Source organism: Phyllostomus discolor, chromosome 3, assembly GCF_004126475.2.
Source record: "Phyllostomus discolor isolate MPI-MPIP mPhyDis1 chromosome 3, mPhyDis1.pri.v3, whole genome shotgun sequence".
Taxonomy (NCBI): Eukaryota; Metazoa; Chordata; class Mammalia; order Chiroptera; family Phyllostomidae; genus Phyllostomus; species Phyllostomus discolor.
The window spans coordinates 43349459-43367460 of NC_040905.2; the positions used below are offsets into that span (position 1 = coordinate 43349459).

Below are 18002 nucleotides of genomic sequence, written 5' to 3' on the forward strand. Positions count from 1 at the left end.
CCTATTTGGAATTCTTTTATGAGCAGTATAATTACACCACATCCTATGGTGTTGGGAAGTAGCGCTCACAATTAGCATCTCTGCCGTGAGTGGGAAGTGATCCGTGCTAAATGGGAGCTGGGCCAGATGGGTCTTGCTAAGACCTTTTCCCGGCCCCCTTCGGTGCTATTAAATTAAGCTGTTCCTCCGTGTGTTCGAAAAACATAAATCAATCTTTTACTTGTGTGTGTATTAAAGAAATGCATCCACTTCCATTAATTAAAAGTCAAGTGCTTCTGTTTACAGCGCTGAAGGTAGAAGAGATGCTTATGCCAAAGAGTTCTGGAGCAGCAGATCCTGGTTAGGTGTCACAGGCCTCAGTGGGCGGGGCAGCAAGGAACTTAGACACAAGCTAGCCTGTCCTTGTCCTGGGAGGTAAGGGACGCCATCCCAGCAAACTCAGGCCTCTATTTCCTCACTCCCGTCCTGGGAGCATGGCTGGTAATCTCCATGTACACAGACCACAGGGCCCTACCTGATGCGTGGGGGCCATGGGCTTGCCCATCACCTGTAGTGGAGTACACTTTTTCTTGGAGTCGCTAGTTTCCTCTTAACTGTGATAGTTGTTTCTGATTTTCCTTTTCATTTCAGCTCCTACCCCCTCACCTTCCATCTTTCAACATAGAAACAATCTTTTCAGTCACTCAATATTCTCTTGCTCCTATCTTTCCCTTCTCAACCTGCAGCTGTTCCTAACTCATGTGTCAGTCATTTGCATCTTAGTAAGAAGTTTAGCCAATGTATAGCTTCCCATATACATTATACTTTATATATATGTGTATACATAGTATGGTATTTACTCCATATATGTTATATATAAACATAGATACATAAAATAAGCTTAATTCTCATTTGTGCCTGATTAGAAAACTTTTCAGACTTTTTTCTTATATATCAATTGTCCTTTTTCTGTCATAAAATGTCATAATAGACAAATTAGGGGGACTTTTTAAAGAAAAAGTAAAGGAATTTAACCTATAATCTTACCCTTTAGGAATAACCACTGGAAATATTTTAGTGTATTTTTCCTTCTCTTTTCCATTTATAAAATTATGAATTTTTTTGCTTACAAAAAAGTATAGAGAACAATACAATATTCATATGTACATATCCAGTTCAAGGAAACATTGGATAAATAATTTCCCTCATGTTCACCAGAGCTACTAGTATCTAAAACATAGTATCTGTTGTTGCATGCATTTCTTTATCCTTTACTACAACTATATGTATCTATAAATAAAATATGTTTTACATACTTACATACTTTAAGTTTCAAATAAATGGTATTATACCATAGATCGCTTTCATATTTGTTCTGTAAATTGTGGTTTTGCTCAAATTGTGTATTTTGAGGTATAACTATGGGAATGCCCATAGATCTAGTCCATTCACTTTAACTGCTGTATAATATCTACTGTAGGAATAAATACACTACAGTTGACTACCCCTTCTCCTGGTGATGGGCTTTCAGGTGATTTCTGTGTCTGTTCCTATCACACATAGTGCACCAGGCGTCATGCCTCCCAGCACACATGTGCATGGGCTGTCTGAGGGTAAAGCCTGGTGCCACCAACTGTGCCCCTAGGGGACCGACAAGCTTGGCAGCTGTGGCCAAACCCCCTGAGGGGAGGGGGCAGTGCTTAAGGACGGAGGGGTGCTTTTGCAGTGATACCCCAACATTGTCTTCTGATTTTTAGAGTCCATGGCCCAGACAGTAGATAAGTGATTTTAAGCCTTAAGAAAAAATAACCTACAACAGAATAGATGTGAACTTACAAAGTAGTTAGGGAAAAAAATATGATTCAACAATAAGAACTTGAGCAGAATAAATGCATCTCTTCCTTTCAGAGAATATTTTAATTATTAGGTTTTGTTCCCATTTAAAGTAGGTTACTTTTTTTTTAATATTAAGTTTATGGCTGGACAAATAAACTATTTATGTCTGAGCTCTGACATACTGGTACAATCTGTCCCTGCTTTTTGCCAAAATTTGGAAAGAGTATTATTGACATTTTTAAAACATTTTAAATATAGAAATAAGGGCTATGTCGCACCCCCTCACCCCTTCTCTCAAGCCTGAGGAGGTGTTCTGCTGTAGGGAAATCAAGTCAATACTTTTTAAGTGATCGAAATACCTCTGTTAAACACTGCCCGTGTGATGCTGTTAGGAAACCGTAGAGCCATCCCAGCTTAGTGGCAGCTGGGACAGACAGACTGACAGTGTGAGGCTGTCAAAAGCTCGTAGTTAGTCTTTAGCAAATATAAATTTTAATATTATTCAATGCAAATTGTTTCTTTTTTCTTACGCTGTTCTGGAATGGGCTGGGAAGGTGGGGAGGAAGGGCGAGCGGCTGGCGGGAGCCAATGGGAGCGTCTTTCTCCGTTGCTCCTGCTGTGAGAGCAGCGCCCTGAGGGGCTGTGCCCCTTCTTCTCTCTGTGCGCTCTGTCGATTATTCGGTTCTTTCCAGTTCTTAACGTAATTTCTATGTAATCATAATATGTATACTGTTTTCTGTTTGTATTTTTCATTGATCATAAGCAATTTGAAATGTTTCTATAAAGCCTTTCTTGTCCTTAAAGTTGTGTGATATTTTAACTTTTAAATTCAGCACAAGTTCATTTGACTTGATCATTGGGCATTTTCCAATATTTTACTATAAATGCCTTTTCTTTCTACATGTAGTTTCTTTTTTCTTTTTCTGCATTTGAGCTGTTATTTTGGAACCATTTTCCAAGGTAAAAACTAAGAACTCAAAGAATGTAAAGACTGTTGTGTGTTTTTGTCACATAACATTGTTAGAACTTCCAAAGTATGTGAACAACTTTATAGTTGTGGAGGTGATCCTTTTTAAGAGAAAATAAAACAGAATTTTGTGTTTTCAAGAAGAGAAAGGTAGGACAGGAGAAGTATTGAGAGAGACAGAAGGCATGAAAAATAGCTTTAAAGGCGCTTTACAAACAGGATGTACATAGTCCTGAAACCTGTGAGGTGAGATCAGAAGGGGCATTGAAAAACATAAAGAATACATCAATATGTTTTTTAAAGGTTTTATTTATTTATTTTTAGAGAGGGGAAGAAAGGGAGAAAGAGAGGGAGAAAGAGAGGGAGAGAAACAGCAATGTGCAGTTGCCTCTCACGTGCCCCCTACATGGACCTGGCCTGCAACCCTGGCATGTGCCCTGACTGGGAATCAAACCTATGACCCTGTGGTTCACAGGCCACCACTCAGTCCATTGAGCCACACCAGCCAGGATGTCTCTTCATCTTTCAACAGGAGATGCTCATGTTATGAGGCTAGTCTATGAAAGAGGACAATATCTCTCCCTTTTGCTTCCAGGGCATTTCACATATTAGCCTGTTGGTCATGGAGTTTTACTAGCGGTGCTTTTGGTACTTCAGTCCTCATACACTTCCCATTTCTTCTTAATCACTTGGATGTGCCCTTGGTGAGTGTGTAGATAGCTTTCCCAAAAGAAAAGTGTGAAATGATCTTCACATGCCCAGCCTTTGGCAGAAGGTAGGACTTTGGATTGCTAAACGCTGGCGTTCATTTATTGAGCCATTGAATAAATGGGAGAAGGGATGTGTGTGTCAGTTTTGAAAGAATCTTTAGTTTCTCACAAGTGAATTTCATTTAAATTTTAAAAAGTGCCCCACAAATGTATTGCTATTGCAGTACTGAGTTGACAGTCTCTTGCTCTGAAATTCCCCGGTTGTGTTAAACAATCAGCTGTGTGCCCAGGTAATCTTCTTCTGTTGGTAGATCCTTAAAGATGACCTCACTGTGATCGGGTGGGGAACACAGCCTGAATTCTTGCAGTCTGTAACAATTCCAAGCTCCAGAGCATGCTGAATTTCAAAAGCTATGTTCAGATATTTGTGACTTAAAATATAATTTCCCATTGGAAAAACCTCTAATAATGACGTCTCACTTTTTAATCATCTTATTGCTTTTAGATATTGTTCAGCTGTTCATGAAAAACGGACATGTGATTCACTTGATCCTCACAACAATTTGGGGTAAGACGTCTACATTCCAGAAAGTGGGAAAAAAGAGAAACTAAGTCAAGTTTTTCACGTTTACGGAGGAGCTGAGGGCAGCAAAGCCAGACCGCTCACCCGTGTCCTGGGACTCTAAGACCAGTCTCCTTCCCCATGAACACTGTTGGCCCGCTGCCTGGCTCAACACATAAAAGGCTGTTTTACTTGCAATTATTACTACCACAATTTAGGAACAGTATTTGCCTCCCCATTTCAGGATTTCAGGCACACTCAGATGGGGTGTGAGATGATCTAGGATCTAACATGTGAAATGGACTATATTGAGCTTGTCTTTTGAGCCTGTGGGCTCTTTCCCTATTCCTCTGAGCCCCTTTGCCCTGGCCCATCTCCAAATACTAAATCAGATTGCCAGCGTCATGGTCCAAGGGTTTGTATTTTAAAAAGAATAAAAACCTAACACAAAAGAAAACAAAGTGGAAAGGTAAACCAAGACTTAACAACATTGGGCTGTCATTTTCCCCTAAGTTAACCTTTATGTTAATACCCCAAAACAATACATCAAGAAAAATAAATGGAAGCAATTAGCTGATGCTAAAGTTTGCTTTGAAGAATGAACAAGCATGAATAGGCTGGAATTACTGAGAAAGGAGAGCATCAGGGGGATTTGCCTTCTGGGATTTTCTCCGTGTGATGAAGAAGCTAGCTCCTTCTATCTCCCAGCCCCTCAGGTGGCCCACACTCACTGTGCTTGTCATCATCATCAGCCCCAACTTTTTGAGGAGATGAAAGTCTGACTGTGAGCAGAGGAGGAGGGGCCAGACCTGAGGAGAACAATTTAGTTCCAAGCAACATTGGAGAGACAACAACTTAAAAGATTCAAGAAAACACATGTACATGAGGGTGTGTATGAAGGTAGGTGCTTACCCTCCGATATAATATATGAAATATTGTACAGGGTGAGGTGAATGTAGGTTTACAGTTGTTCGTGTGGAAAATTATTCAATTATTAATGAAAAATAATATAAGAATAAACTCTGTTTCATGTACTCTCAACTGTAAACCTACATTTGCCCCATCCTGTATATACAAATCTTTCTTCTTGAAAAATCTATATTCTAATCATTTTAAAGGTCATTTCTTTCCTTACTTCTGAATCCACATGGCCTTCAGAAACTTCTAAGTTCCCAAATTTCTCCGTTTTTAGGAGCAGCGGGGCCTCGGGGGCGGGAAGCAGAGCACAGGGAGCCGTCATGTCCTGTGTGGTCCGCAAAACACACGTTTTCAAGTGCAAAGCAGAGCGGTCAAAGTTTCAGTGTTCCCAGGCAATCCTGGTGTGAGGCTATTGCCCCAGTATAATTGTTTTAAAGGTTTATTTTATTTTTAGTCAAGACAGAGGGGGAAGGAGACAGAGAGAGAAACATTGACATGAGAAACACCAATTGGCTGCCTCCAGCAACCCTTTGGTTACTGGGTGACGCTCCAACCAAACGAGCCAGGCTGGCCAGGGCCTCAGCAGGATTATTGAGAGCTCCCCTCATAGATGTCCTGATTGGGTGATAAACTCTATGATCACCCTATTTATAAGGCAGGATTCGCTTGTATTTTAGGGTTGAAGGACAGTAACTTTGCCTAGATGACTTTGCATTCCTCTCTAAGACAAGAGAGTGCCCCACAACCCAAACTTACCTTAGGTTGACTGAAGGGCTTTTAGGAAAGTGGGCCTAAGTTAGTGGTGAGTCCCAGGCAAGATGGGATCCCTGAGTGTTCCATCTAATGCACCACCTCAAGGCAACCACTGACCTAACTGGGATGGAGTGTGTGTGTGTGTGTGTGCGCGTGTGCACACATGGGCACATGTGCGCACACACACGCACACACACACAAGTAAGAGCCTAAGAAGGAAAGTGCAACTACACAGAGAAATATTCTTTATTACTGGAATTGTCTCCTCCATTTGTTTGCACTAAAAAGGGAGGAAAGGAGAAAGAGAGAGAGGAGAGGGGAGGGGAGGGGAGGGGAGGGGATGAGAGGAGAGGAGAGGAGAGGGGAGGAGAGAGATGGATTGATTTAAAGCCACCAGTGAGTCCAGTGCCCTCTCTCCCCAGTCCCCCAGCATGCACCTAAGTGAGAAACGTTCTGCTAGGGAGCCTGTCCTGGAAGAGACAGCCTGTCTCCGAGCTGCTGTAGGAGCCCCTGTGAAGTGAAAGTTTCTATAGAGACGAGTCTTTTCCCTAGGAAAGCTAGGTAAGCAAGATACACAAATTGCTAGCAATGGTTGAAGGCTTTTTTTTAAAAATGAGGATTTTCTGTACTTGAATTCAAAAGGCCTCTTCCTGGGAAGGCAGCTTTGGGCTAGGCAGGGAAAGGTGGGTTTGTCTTCCTGGGGGCTGAGAATCTGGAAGTAAGAGTTGAAGGCTGTTGGTGGACTAGCACAGTGACAGGGAGGAGGAGAGGTTGCTGCTTGCTGTGCAGGCTGGCTGGTACAGCCAGAATCCATCTTCCAGCCTCTTGTATGGGGTTCACCACCACTGCCAGTTAATCCAGGATATGACACCCTAGGGACAGAAGAAAACTGTGATTGCTTTAGCAAACTTATGATGGTCTTCCCTCCCACCTGACAAATGCCAGCTCCTTTGGGCAAGGAGAGGTCAAGAGCTCAGGGGGTGCAAATCTGAGAGCTTTTAGGTCACACAAAGTAAATGCTCCACTTAGCTGACGTTTAGTTCCTGCCTCTCTGGTCAAATCAGCATAAACATTAGTTTGTAATGGAAGTTCTTTCTTAATAAGAGATTGTATTTGACAGCATGTAAAGAGAACCAACTGAGGACTTTAAATAAATAGGGGTTATGTTTCCCCTAACAAGGAGCCCAGAAGTGGGCAGTTCAGGGGGCTGCCAGCTCCACAGTGTCACCTGTGCTCTGGTTTCCTCTGTTGACATGCCCAGCCCTTCCTGAATGTTTCATCCTAAAGATCCTGCCATGGTATTACAAGATGGCTGGTCCATCTCCAGTCATCATTCCAGGAAGAACAAAGAAGCAGCAGAAATTACAGAGGAAGAGGTGGTGCCCATATCAAGAAACAAGACCTTTCCCAGAAAATTTCTAGTTCTGTCTCAATGGCCAGAACTAGCTCATGTGACTCTAACCCCACAGTAGGCTGGGATATGTGCTTTTTAATCTGAATAAATTGCCAACAGTAGCTGCATTTTAAGGACAAAGCTAAGAATAAGCATGAGAAAATATTGGGTAGGCCATATGGTTTTTTCCATAAAATAAGACACATTTTTCATTTTCACCAATAGCTTTATTGATTTGGATATTTTGAGTATGTTGTCTATCTCCTGCATGGTATAACATTGATTGTTCTCAATTAAGGTCTCGATTTGATTGCTATTAACTTCAACTGGTCTACTCAACTGTGGAGCACTGTCCAGTGAAAAATCTCCAGCATGAAACTTCGCAAACCACTTTTGACATGTTCAATCAGTCACAGCATCTTCTCTATACACTGCACAAATCTTTTTTTGTTTCAGTTGCATTTTTACCTTTCTTGAAATAATAAACCCTAATATGCTGAAAATGTTGCATATTTTCTTTCATCTTCGATATTAAAATGGCTGCACAAAAATTCACCAATTTTGATGAGTTTTTTTTTAATGCAACCTGATGCAACAGTGGTCACACTGCAATCTAACAAAATTGTTTCGAATGAAGTTAAAGACAGCTAAGTGCTACTAGAGCCATCTCACGGGAAAAAACAAATGAACTTTTTGGCCAACTCAGTAGCTAGGGGCATCTGCTATACCCTCCCTGGTTATCTCTCCACCTATCACCTCCAGGCTAGCTGACTCCTCCCCATTATATGACCTCCTGTAGTGCTGTGCTGAAAAACGTTTAACCAGCTCTGGGCAAGAAAACGAGGGTGATTAGTAGTGATTGCTGATTTCTGTGGTATAAATATATCTCCTTCAAGGCCATGTTCAAGCTGCCAATGAGATGTCATTGAATGTAGAATTGGGAAGAAATACACAGCAGTACATCATTCTGGCTTTGTGAAACCAAGAGCAAGATGGAACCTGTAGCCTCATTTTCAGGCTCTAAGGGAACTCAATTATCAAAATGACATCAGGAGGAGTTCATGACTTGATTTATTAAAAACACGTACTCTTGGGCTCCTTTACCACTTTCAGGGACTAGGCTAAGGCTCTGAAAAGTACAGACATAGTTCCAGGTCCTGATGTACAGCAAATAAAGTTCACACCTACTGTGAAGAGGTCGCTAATCAAGCCTGGGGTCTGAGCACGCAAGGAATCCTCTAGGTAACTGACTTTGGACTCGGGCTGCAAGTGCCTAAGGCAGTGGGCAATGCTTGGTTTTCATAGGTTAAGAGATAACACCGTCCCTCTAGTGGCAGGGACTTGAATTGCAGGTCCAGTGCCTTGAAAAGACAAATAAGTTATGTCTTACAAATTCAAATATTACAATAACTTACATTTTAAAAGACTTGCAACTTTAAAAGTATTTTCACATATACTTTATTTTGAATCTTACAACCATCTTTTGAAAAATAGCTTGCATTTCACTTTGCAGATAGAATATCAACGATTAGCTATTTTATTCAAGATAATATAACTATTAGTGGACCCAGGTCTCCTTGATAAGGGAACTCGAGAGTTAAGGATTTTAGCAATAGTTATAGTTGATAGGCTTAAGCAATTAATGCATGTGGAAGGCTGTTATTCCAAGAGCTGGAATATGCGACATATGTGACTCCAGGAGGTCAACTAGCTATCCAACCTTTGTGCCCCAGGGGGTCTGCAAAGGTATCAGCCATGGTGTTCCGCTGGAGGGACCTCTGTGAGGCAGATAAAGAATCATTGATCAGGAGATAAAGAAATACTAGGAAAATCTTCGTGGAGTGCAACTGTTATCTAATTAGGCTTTTTTTCCAAACCTCTTACCTACCCTTTTCTTTTCCTTATCAGAAGGTCGGCCTGAGATGAGATGTAAGAAAGTCTCTGTGGGTAGATGACCTGCTGTCTTCTCAGGTCACCAGAATCTGAATGAAACGCTTCTGAAGATTCAATGCTTGTCTCTACTTGTTGGTTCTGGCAGTGACAGGCAGCATGAATGCCAACTTCTCCAGTTTCACCCTGACTTTAAATTTGAGTCTCTTTCTACATTATGCTGCTTTCTTCTTCTGAACATATGAATAAACTTGTCTGTGTCCTTTCCAGGTCTGAGAGGTACCTATAATGTGACAATGAATATGGCTGTCCTTTGTCCAGGCACTGTAAGGCCCCTGTCCTAAGGGACAGTTCAGGAAAAAGTAGCTTTGCAGGGGAATGCTTCCACCTTAAGAGATAAATAGTGAAAACTGCAGGTAGTATTGAAGGAAAGTAGAGGTTTTCTTCAGAGAGTTCCAACCTTGGAAGCAGCCTCCTATTTGTCTCCTGAGCAGGACTGGAGTTGGATGGAAACGAAAGTTCCAAAGATCAGAAAACACTCCTGCCCCCGAAATTTCTCTCCTTTCTGTAAGTTGATGCGTATTTGTCCTTTATAAGGTGAAATGGCTTTTATTTTGCAATTGGGGGCTAAAGCTTACCATGCAAATGACCCTGGGAGAGAGAATACATTGGCAGAGGGAAGAGAGGAGATTCAGAATGCCATGTGGAAGCTGAAAGGGGACTCTGACTGCAGCACTTTCTTCTGAGAAGTAGACCAGCCACAGCTGTCACTCTCCCAGGCACCATCTCATCTTTACCCTTTCACTTTGACCGTGAGCTGTTGATTCAACCTCTGCTTCCAGGCAGAGCTTCAGCCATTTAGCTTGCCTGGCCTGACCCCAGGTTGAACTCTGCATCCAGCTCTCAGCTCCCCTGACAGCCTCATCTTCTCTTTCATGACTGACTCCTTGGAGGCCACTGAGGCGTGGACTTGGGAGAGGAGGAAGGTGCTGTAAGCTCTTTGCATCCTCTTATGGTCCCGGGAGTATATCCAAACATTTTCTTGGATATTAAGGAAAATAAGACATTGAATTAGAGGCACTAGAAGGCCCCGCTGGATTGACACAGAGCTGTAAGTACAGTTTCCTTTGCAAAGAATGAATATGAAAGTGAGCATTCACGGGAGTGTATGTGTATGAGAAGAATGAGAGCAGAGACAATTTTTAGCTACGTTCCATTGCCTTAAAATAAAAGCTACTGTTTAAAAATGAAACAACAGGTCAAAATGGAGTCAGTTTTGCTGAGCCACAGTCACCAAACCAAAATTTAGTAACTAACCTAATTGCAGTTTTAGCCTCTCCCAGGAATGGAATTTTAAACTAGTTTGGAATTTTTTTGATCAACACTCGTGAGGTGATTTCCCTGATAAATCCCCCTGCTTTCCCTAAGGGAAGGTGTTCTTGTCTGAATTAATTCACTCTTTTAACTTCTCAGCCCCCCTCTCTCTTCCCATCTTTTTGTTACAACTCATCAGAACACCATTCTAGTTGTCAAATGGAATGCTGCCTAAATTCATTTAATAAAGCCAATTAGATCTTCAAATTTACTCAATTGAATTTTGTTCTTTAACTTTAACACTACCAACATTCAAGTATCCCCACATAGGCACACCCCCCACCATGGGCTCCTTTCTGGATGGAGTTTCATCTCCTGCACTTTTTGCCACAGGTTTTGTCTTTCCGATGACACAAAATGGACTGGAGAAGAAAGTAACCTAACAGACACCCTGGGCTCCTTCTCCACTGGCTTGTCTAGTGCTCAGGGCTGTACCACTCTGGGCCTGCCACCTGCAGCAGGGCCCAGGTACCAGCTGCTGCCCAACACAGAGCAGGTGCTGAGTGTAGGATGGGGCCTGGCCAGCCTCCGAGAAGGAAAGTGCTTCTGTAACGGGGAGATGGATGGTACAGCATTTAAGGTACTTTGCATAATAATAAGTTAATAGCTGTGCCTTTTTTGAATTGAGAGGGCTACTGCCCAGGCTGGAAGGTATACATGACTTTAAGAGTGTATACATGACTTGTGACATAGCCAGGGAGGTGGATGCCCACCCTGGATGTCCATGTGTCACGGGGAACTCTTCCCCTGACTAAAGATGGCAGCCAAAAGAAGGTAAAAGAAACTGGCAAAAGTGGCACATCATTGGAGGGGTCGGATGTGAGTTTACATAGGAAGTTCCGGGCCAAGCATTTAAAATGAGGGTGGGCTGAAAGAGAGGAGGGAGTCCACCATGAGAAGTAGCCATGAGAGCTGAAAGGGTGTAGGACAGGTTCCTGGTACATCACGAGGTCTGGTGTGTAGGAAAGAGTCTGCTACGAGGTCTGGTGTAGGAGAGGAGACTCACTCGGAAGCGTGCCTGAAGAAGACAGCAGCAGGGCTGATGGAGCTGTGTGGGCACCTGCCTAACCAAGCACAGATTTGTGGGAGATGCTTGGAACTGAACTGTGACTGGGAATGCTGACTCTTGCTTCTATGGACATACGGGGAAGCCGCTCCCTTGGGATGTGTGCCTCCCTGAACTCCACCATGATCCGGTGTGACATGGCACATGTTTTCTCGACCACTATGTGGAGGCTGAGGAAATGTGCCCCAGATCCTGAAGGAGAGAGCTGCTGCCAGAGGATGGTGACTCTGAAACTCACAAATGCACATTCCAGAGAGGATGGAGAGTTGTTTGTGCAGCCAGCTTAAAAGCAGATAATGATATGGGGAACTTCTGGGCATGGTTTTGGCTTATAGCCTTTTGGGGAGCAAGAGAAGTACTGGGTTTTACAGAGGAACAAGGCTCTCAGTCTCCTCAAGGTTGGAATCCTGTTAATAAAAATCTGTTTCCTTCAATACTAATTGTTGGATCACATGTCATGGTGCCACATGGCCAAACTTCCATTTGCTGGGTCACACTTCCTTATCATGGAGTTGTTCTTCTCCTTTTTATGTGCATAGCAAACCACTACCTTCAACTTTGGATGCCCTTGCTCTATTACATGTGTGGAAGAAAAAGGGGTTCTATGGAAAGTAACCTCACAGGGTGATCTGATCACAAATTCCTAGCTGGGCAGGTCACAGTAGGCAGTCACACCCCAGGCTTACAACTTGTTAGTAAAAGATTTATCTTTACCTTAAGCAAGCCCTGTCCATTGTTCTTGTGCATCTAGGTGAGCATATCATGTTTTAAAAATTGGTTATGCCATTACAGTTGTCCCATTTTTCCCCCTTTGTCCCCCTCCTCCTGGTACTCCCCTTACCTCTAGTAATCACTGCCTTAGTTCATGTCCATGGGTCATGCATTTAAGTTATTTGGCTTATCAATTTCCTACACTATTCTTAACATCTCCCTATCTATTTTGTACCTACTAGTTATGCTTCTTAAACCTTACACCTTTTCTCCCATTTTCCCCCTTCCCCTCTCAGCTGATAACCCTTCAAATGATCTCCATATCTATGATTCTGTTCCTGTTCTGGTAATTTTTTTTTAATTAGTTAGTTTGTTTTTTTTAGATTTAGTTGCTGATAGTTGTGAATTTGTTGCATTTCTAATGTTCACATTTTGATCTTTTTCTTAAGTAAGTCCTTTTAACATTTCCTATAATAATGGCCTGGTGGTGATGAACTTCTTTAGATTTACCTTATCTGGGAAGCACTTTATCTGTCCTTCCATTCTAAATGATAGCTTTGCTGGGTAGAGTAATCTAGGTTGTAGGTTCTTGCTTTTCATTGCTTTGAATACTTCTTGCCAGTCCCCTCTAGCCTGCAAAGTTTCTTTTAAGAAATCAGCTGATAGCCTTATGGAAACTCCTTTGTAGGTAACTCTCTCCTTTACTTTTGCTACTTTTAAGGTTACCTCTTTTTCTTTAACCTTTGGCATTTTGATTATGATGTGTCTTGGTGTGGTCTTCTTTGGATCCAAATTGTTTGGGATTCTCTGAACTTTGTGGACTTCTATGTCTATTTCATTTGCCAAATTAGGAAAGTTTTCTTTCATTATTTTTTCAAATAAATTTTCAATTTCTTGCTCTTTCTTTTCTCCTTCTGGCATCCCTATGATTTGTATGTTGGTACATCTGGAGATATCCCAGAGGCTCCTTAGTCTATCCTCATTTTTAAAAATTCTTGTTTCTTCTTTTTGCTCTGGTTGAATGTTTATCTCTCCCATATGTTCCAAACTGTTGGTTTGAATCCCAGCTTCCTTCCATTTTCTGTTGGTTTCTTGTGAATTGTTCTTTATTTCACTTAGTGTCACCTTCATTTCTTCTATTTTTTTGGTCATACTCAAGGAATTCTCTGAGCATCCTTATAATGCCCAGAGAACTCTGCATCTGATAGATTGACTATCTCTGTTTCATGTAGTTGTTTTTCTGGGGTTTTGTTTTGTTCTTTCATTTGGGTCATATTTTTTTTTGTCTTCCTAATTTGGCAGCCTCCCTGTGTCTGTGTATTAGGTAGAGCTGCTTTGACTCCCTGTCTTAGTAGTGTGGCCTATGTTGAAAAGGCACCTATAAATTATGTGGGGAGAAGCCTTAGGTAATTGCCAGGGTGGGGTACCCACTTCACTGCTTTGTGGCTGTGTGGGGAGGGCTCTGAGAGGGGACAATACTATTGCCTGGCTGCTGGCAGTTTGCCTGGTGCTTGCCTTGTTTCCAGTCACTTCACTGCCTTCTTGTGTGCACCTGGCACCCTTCCAGCTGCTGCCCCAGTGGTGAATCCTGGAGTGGGTGAGTTTGTATATGTTCTAAGACCATGCTGGCCCTTTAAGTGGCAAAAATCCATCAGTTTTTTTCGCTGCCCCAAACCCCACTAGTTTTTACAGCGAGAGGTAACGGGAATCTATCTTCCCAGTGGAGGATCCCTGGGCTGTGCGGTCTGGCCTGGGGCTGAGGTCGCTAGCTCCCAAGGTATCCTCCCCATCTGTCTTGCTGCCACTGCCTTTCTATGCCACACCACCTCTCCACCCATCTCCGTGGCTCCCCCCTTCCTACCCAACTGGTTGAATGTGTCTTTAAATCCTTGGTTGTTGGACCAAGGATTTACAGCTCAATTTTCTGACTGTCCATTAGTTTTGAGATCTGGTTGTAATTCTTTCTACGGTTGTGAAAGGAGGTGAAGCGTGTCTACCTATGCCTCCATCTTGATCAGAAATCTGAACACAACTTTAAAATTCCCCCTTTCAGACCCATTCTGAAATGTGAGACACATAATCTTATCTAGTTTGTAATGTAATCCTGGCCGTGGTTTCTTCTACCAACATGTAACCTTCCTTAGTTCCCTCCTTAATTTCAAATGCATAAAAGAAACCGTAGAACTGTTTTTCCCGGAGCATTTTAGATCTTGTTCCTTGGCATATGTCATCAGTTTGGCTCAAATAAACTCTTATAAAAAGTTCTCCACAGGTTTGAACATTTTTAACATTGACACATGTAATTAGATCTTTTTCAACATTCTGCTGCCAAGCTGTAAATTCCCAGAAAAGACCCCGGGCAAAACTGTGCCGCCTGTCCTCAGCCTGGCTGCCTGCTCCTGCAGGATGCAGTCCCAGAGGGCAGAGGGCAGAACCTGGGCAGCCCTTCCCCTGAAGATGTAATCACTGGCCTAGTGCCCACTGAGCCAAGGCCACTGCCAGGGCTGACCCAGGGGTGGAAGTAGTGTGTGTGTGTGTGTGTGTGTGTGTGTGTGTAAGGAGGAGGAGGAGGAGGGCTTGTGATACTCCTGTAGGACTTGAACTCCTTGAATCTGTATCTCTCACCTCCTATATCCTGGGACCAGCCCATGAGGTATGTGCTTTGGGCAGTGCAGAAAGGGGAGAAGATGGTATAAAAGCATTTTGAAGGAAAAGAAAGATGTCATCGGTGGGTTTAATGGAAAGAGACTAAGGGAGATAAGTCACTCTTCCAGTTACAGGGGGCACAAAATGCATAGGCTTTTCTCTGCAGCGAGGGAGCGGCAGCTCGTCAGGGCAGAGATGTCCTGACTGTGGTCTGGAATACAGGGCTGGGGTTGTCTGTTTTGCTCAGAAGCAGGAAGAAAACCTTGAAAACGTGCTTGATTCCATGCAATGCTTTTGTTGATTAAAGGCTTAGAAGCTGACAGAGTTATTTAACTCCTGCTTCTACCAAACAGGCATGGTAAGTGCGAGGAACAAACACTTATCTGCACTTAAAGGCAGTGTGAGGGATTTGGTCTTGAATCCTGACACAGCAGGCATCAGGGTGAGGCTTATCCGCTGTCTGGAAGACACTGGGGTGCTGAGATCTGACGGAGAATGGATGGCAAACATGAGCCCCCAGGCAGAAGGTGAGAGACTTGGGAGCCAGCTGGCTGAGCTTAAAAATAATTGTTGTCAGCTGGGAGCTGCAAAAGAAAGATATAAACACATCTCTGAAGCTCCCCCTGACCCAAGGATGGCTCCTGGGGAGGCCTGGTGAGAAGGGAGGAAAGAACAACCACAGGTAAAGGCAACATGACCTTCAGGCCTGAATATCAGCACCCCATTCCCTAGCTCAGGCCCCTGGCCAAAGCTCCTCCCAGGAAGATAACGTCCTTCTGAGTGAGAGGCCAGCTTGTGGGAGGCACAGAAGAGCGTCTATCCCTCAGTTAGCAGCCCAGCCCCTATTCTGATAAGCACAGAGCACAGAGACCTCCTCAGATAAGGACAAAACTCTGGCTGGATCAGGGCAATAATTTCTGAACCTGGCCAACAAAACCAGAGGGAGAGCCCTGAGGGTCTCCACTGAGAAAATAAGATCCTTCTTTTGCATCTCCTTGCATCCTTTATGCCAGGACACAGTGTTTCCTTCAAGAAGACAACCTAGACCATAAAATCAGAATGCAGCTGTGGGCTCCCAAGCCCGTCCTCCTCATTTCACAGTGGAGCAAGGAGGTCAAGGCCCCCTAGGTAGTGGCAGAGCCTAGATTCCCTGGACCTGGTCTAACCCTGCTATAACCCTGCTACCTCAGCTTCATGGCCCCTAAGGAAGTCCCAGCCAATCCACCAGATACTGTGTACTGAGAATTTATTTTTGATAAACTTTACTTTTTAGGTTCACAGAAAAATTGAGCAGAAGGTACAGCGATCTCTCATCTGTTCCCTGTCCCCACACATGCTCAACACCCCATTATCCACATCTCCCAACAGAGTGGCTTTTTGTGACAGTTGATGAAGCCACACTGACATGTCATAGTTGCCCCAAGTCCACAGTTTACATTAGGGTTCACTCTTGGTGGAGTACATTCAAAGGATTTGGACAAATGTATGAAGATGTGTATCCACCATTATAGCACTAGGCAGAGTAGTTTCACTGCCCTAAAAGTCCTCGCACAGAGTCTTCACAACTCCTATGACAAAGATCCAATCACAAGGCTGAGTTGCTGTTAGTCTGGGATTCTTCTCTGCTGCACGGTTGGCTGGGTGCATTCCTTGGTGCTAACACCTGGGATGGAAGTGTTTCAGACACACTGACTCAGGAGCAGGATGTCGATACCTCAGACTGACAGGTAGGCCAAGGCTGGGCCAAGCTGTGATGGAGAGTAGCCGTTGTAGACAAAGTGTGCCCTTGGAAGCTCCCACTTCCAAGTCTACAGCACTTGTGCATGTGCGGGCACCCCCCTCACACATACCCCTTCTATTCCTTCCAGTACAGTAAACTTCTCTGTCTTTCCTGAGGATTCTAGTGTGCTTTCACACTATCTTCCATTCAATCCAAAAATGCTTCAGGAAGGCATCCAACATCAATTATTTGCTATCCAGTGTCAACTGAAGCCATCACGTTTTTGTCCCCAGGGGCCATAGTCCTTGCACCATAGTCCTCAGAGCTCCTTGTATAATAAAACATTTTCATCTTTCAGAAAGTTTAGGTACCTAAAAGCAGGTGTGAAGAAGTCCCTTTCCTGGGAATCACCAAGTTGTACCTGCGTCTTCGGCTCTGCATAGCATAGATTCTGGCCTCCCTTCAGGCAGAGACAGCGAGGAAGAGCAACACAGGATGAAAACAGACAAGGGGATTTAAACTAGAAATAGTCATTTGGAGCAAAAAGTAAAGCTTTATTTTTCAGAATATAAAGCAGGTAAGAATAAACCACTGGCTCTTGATGCTACGGTGCAGATGTGCTGGTGTTAAAGGAAAGAGCACCGGAGTGACCTGGGTTCTGGTCCTGGGTCTCTGTCAAAGGAGCTGAGTGACTTGCAAAGTCTCTCTCCTTCTCTGAGCCTTGATTCTGCTTCTCTAAAATGTGTGGGTTGGCATTAAATGTTTTCTGCAATTCCTTCCTGCCCCATGGTTCTACAGTTCTATAGTTGAGAGGAGGAACTAAAAGCATAACCAGATGAATCCAGACTGTCAGGCTTCCCACATCCTTTGCTTTTGACAAAAGTGATTGAAGTGGCTTGAAGAAGCAAGCTGTTCTCACCAGACCTTGGCCTGCCCTATCCCAGGAAGAAGGTGCTGATTAATGCCCAGCAGATTGCAAATGCCGCTGTGATGAAGACCCCAGCTTCATTTTAAAAGAAAAGCACATCGATTTTTGGAATAGTCATCTCCTAGTGTATGTAACTCTGAGCCAAACCAAGGAAATTTATGAGAGCTCAGCTAATCTTATAAAATTTTAAATCAAAAAGTGCTGCCTGGAAGGACCTGGCTATTTTGGTGGCTCCAAAAGGCAAAGACAAGGATGGTTATGCTGACATCAGATGCAATAGACAATGTGAGTCTTCTAATAGTGGGGGAAGTCTGGGCTGCTGTATGTGCTGGAAAGCTCACTAGGTTTGGAACTGGAATTAAGACTCTTAAATAAAACTCTGGTTCTGATACCAATCACAGGTGAACTTCATCACTAAGGCAAGGACTTTATCTGCGTTGTTGACTATTGTAAACAGTGCCTGGCATAAAGTAGATGCTCCATAAACATTTTTTGTATCGATGTTTTGCAGTATCATATAATCACCGGTCGGCTTTTCTGTCTTACTTG

General features: G+C 43.3%; 1 long non-coding RNA gene across 1 annotated transcript in view; it reads left to right on the forward strand.

The window, feature by feature from the left end:
• Window positions 1–397: 397 nt before the first annotated feature.
• LOC118499460 overlaps window positions 398–18002 on the forward strand; it is a 70347-nt gene continuing 52742 nt past the window's right edge. Inside the window, exon 1 of the long non-coding RNA XR_004901945.1 lies at window positions 398–414. This is a non-coding gene — a long non-coding RNA (uncharacterized LOC118499460). The remainder of the gene's footprint in view (window positions 415–18002) is intronic.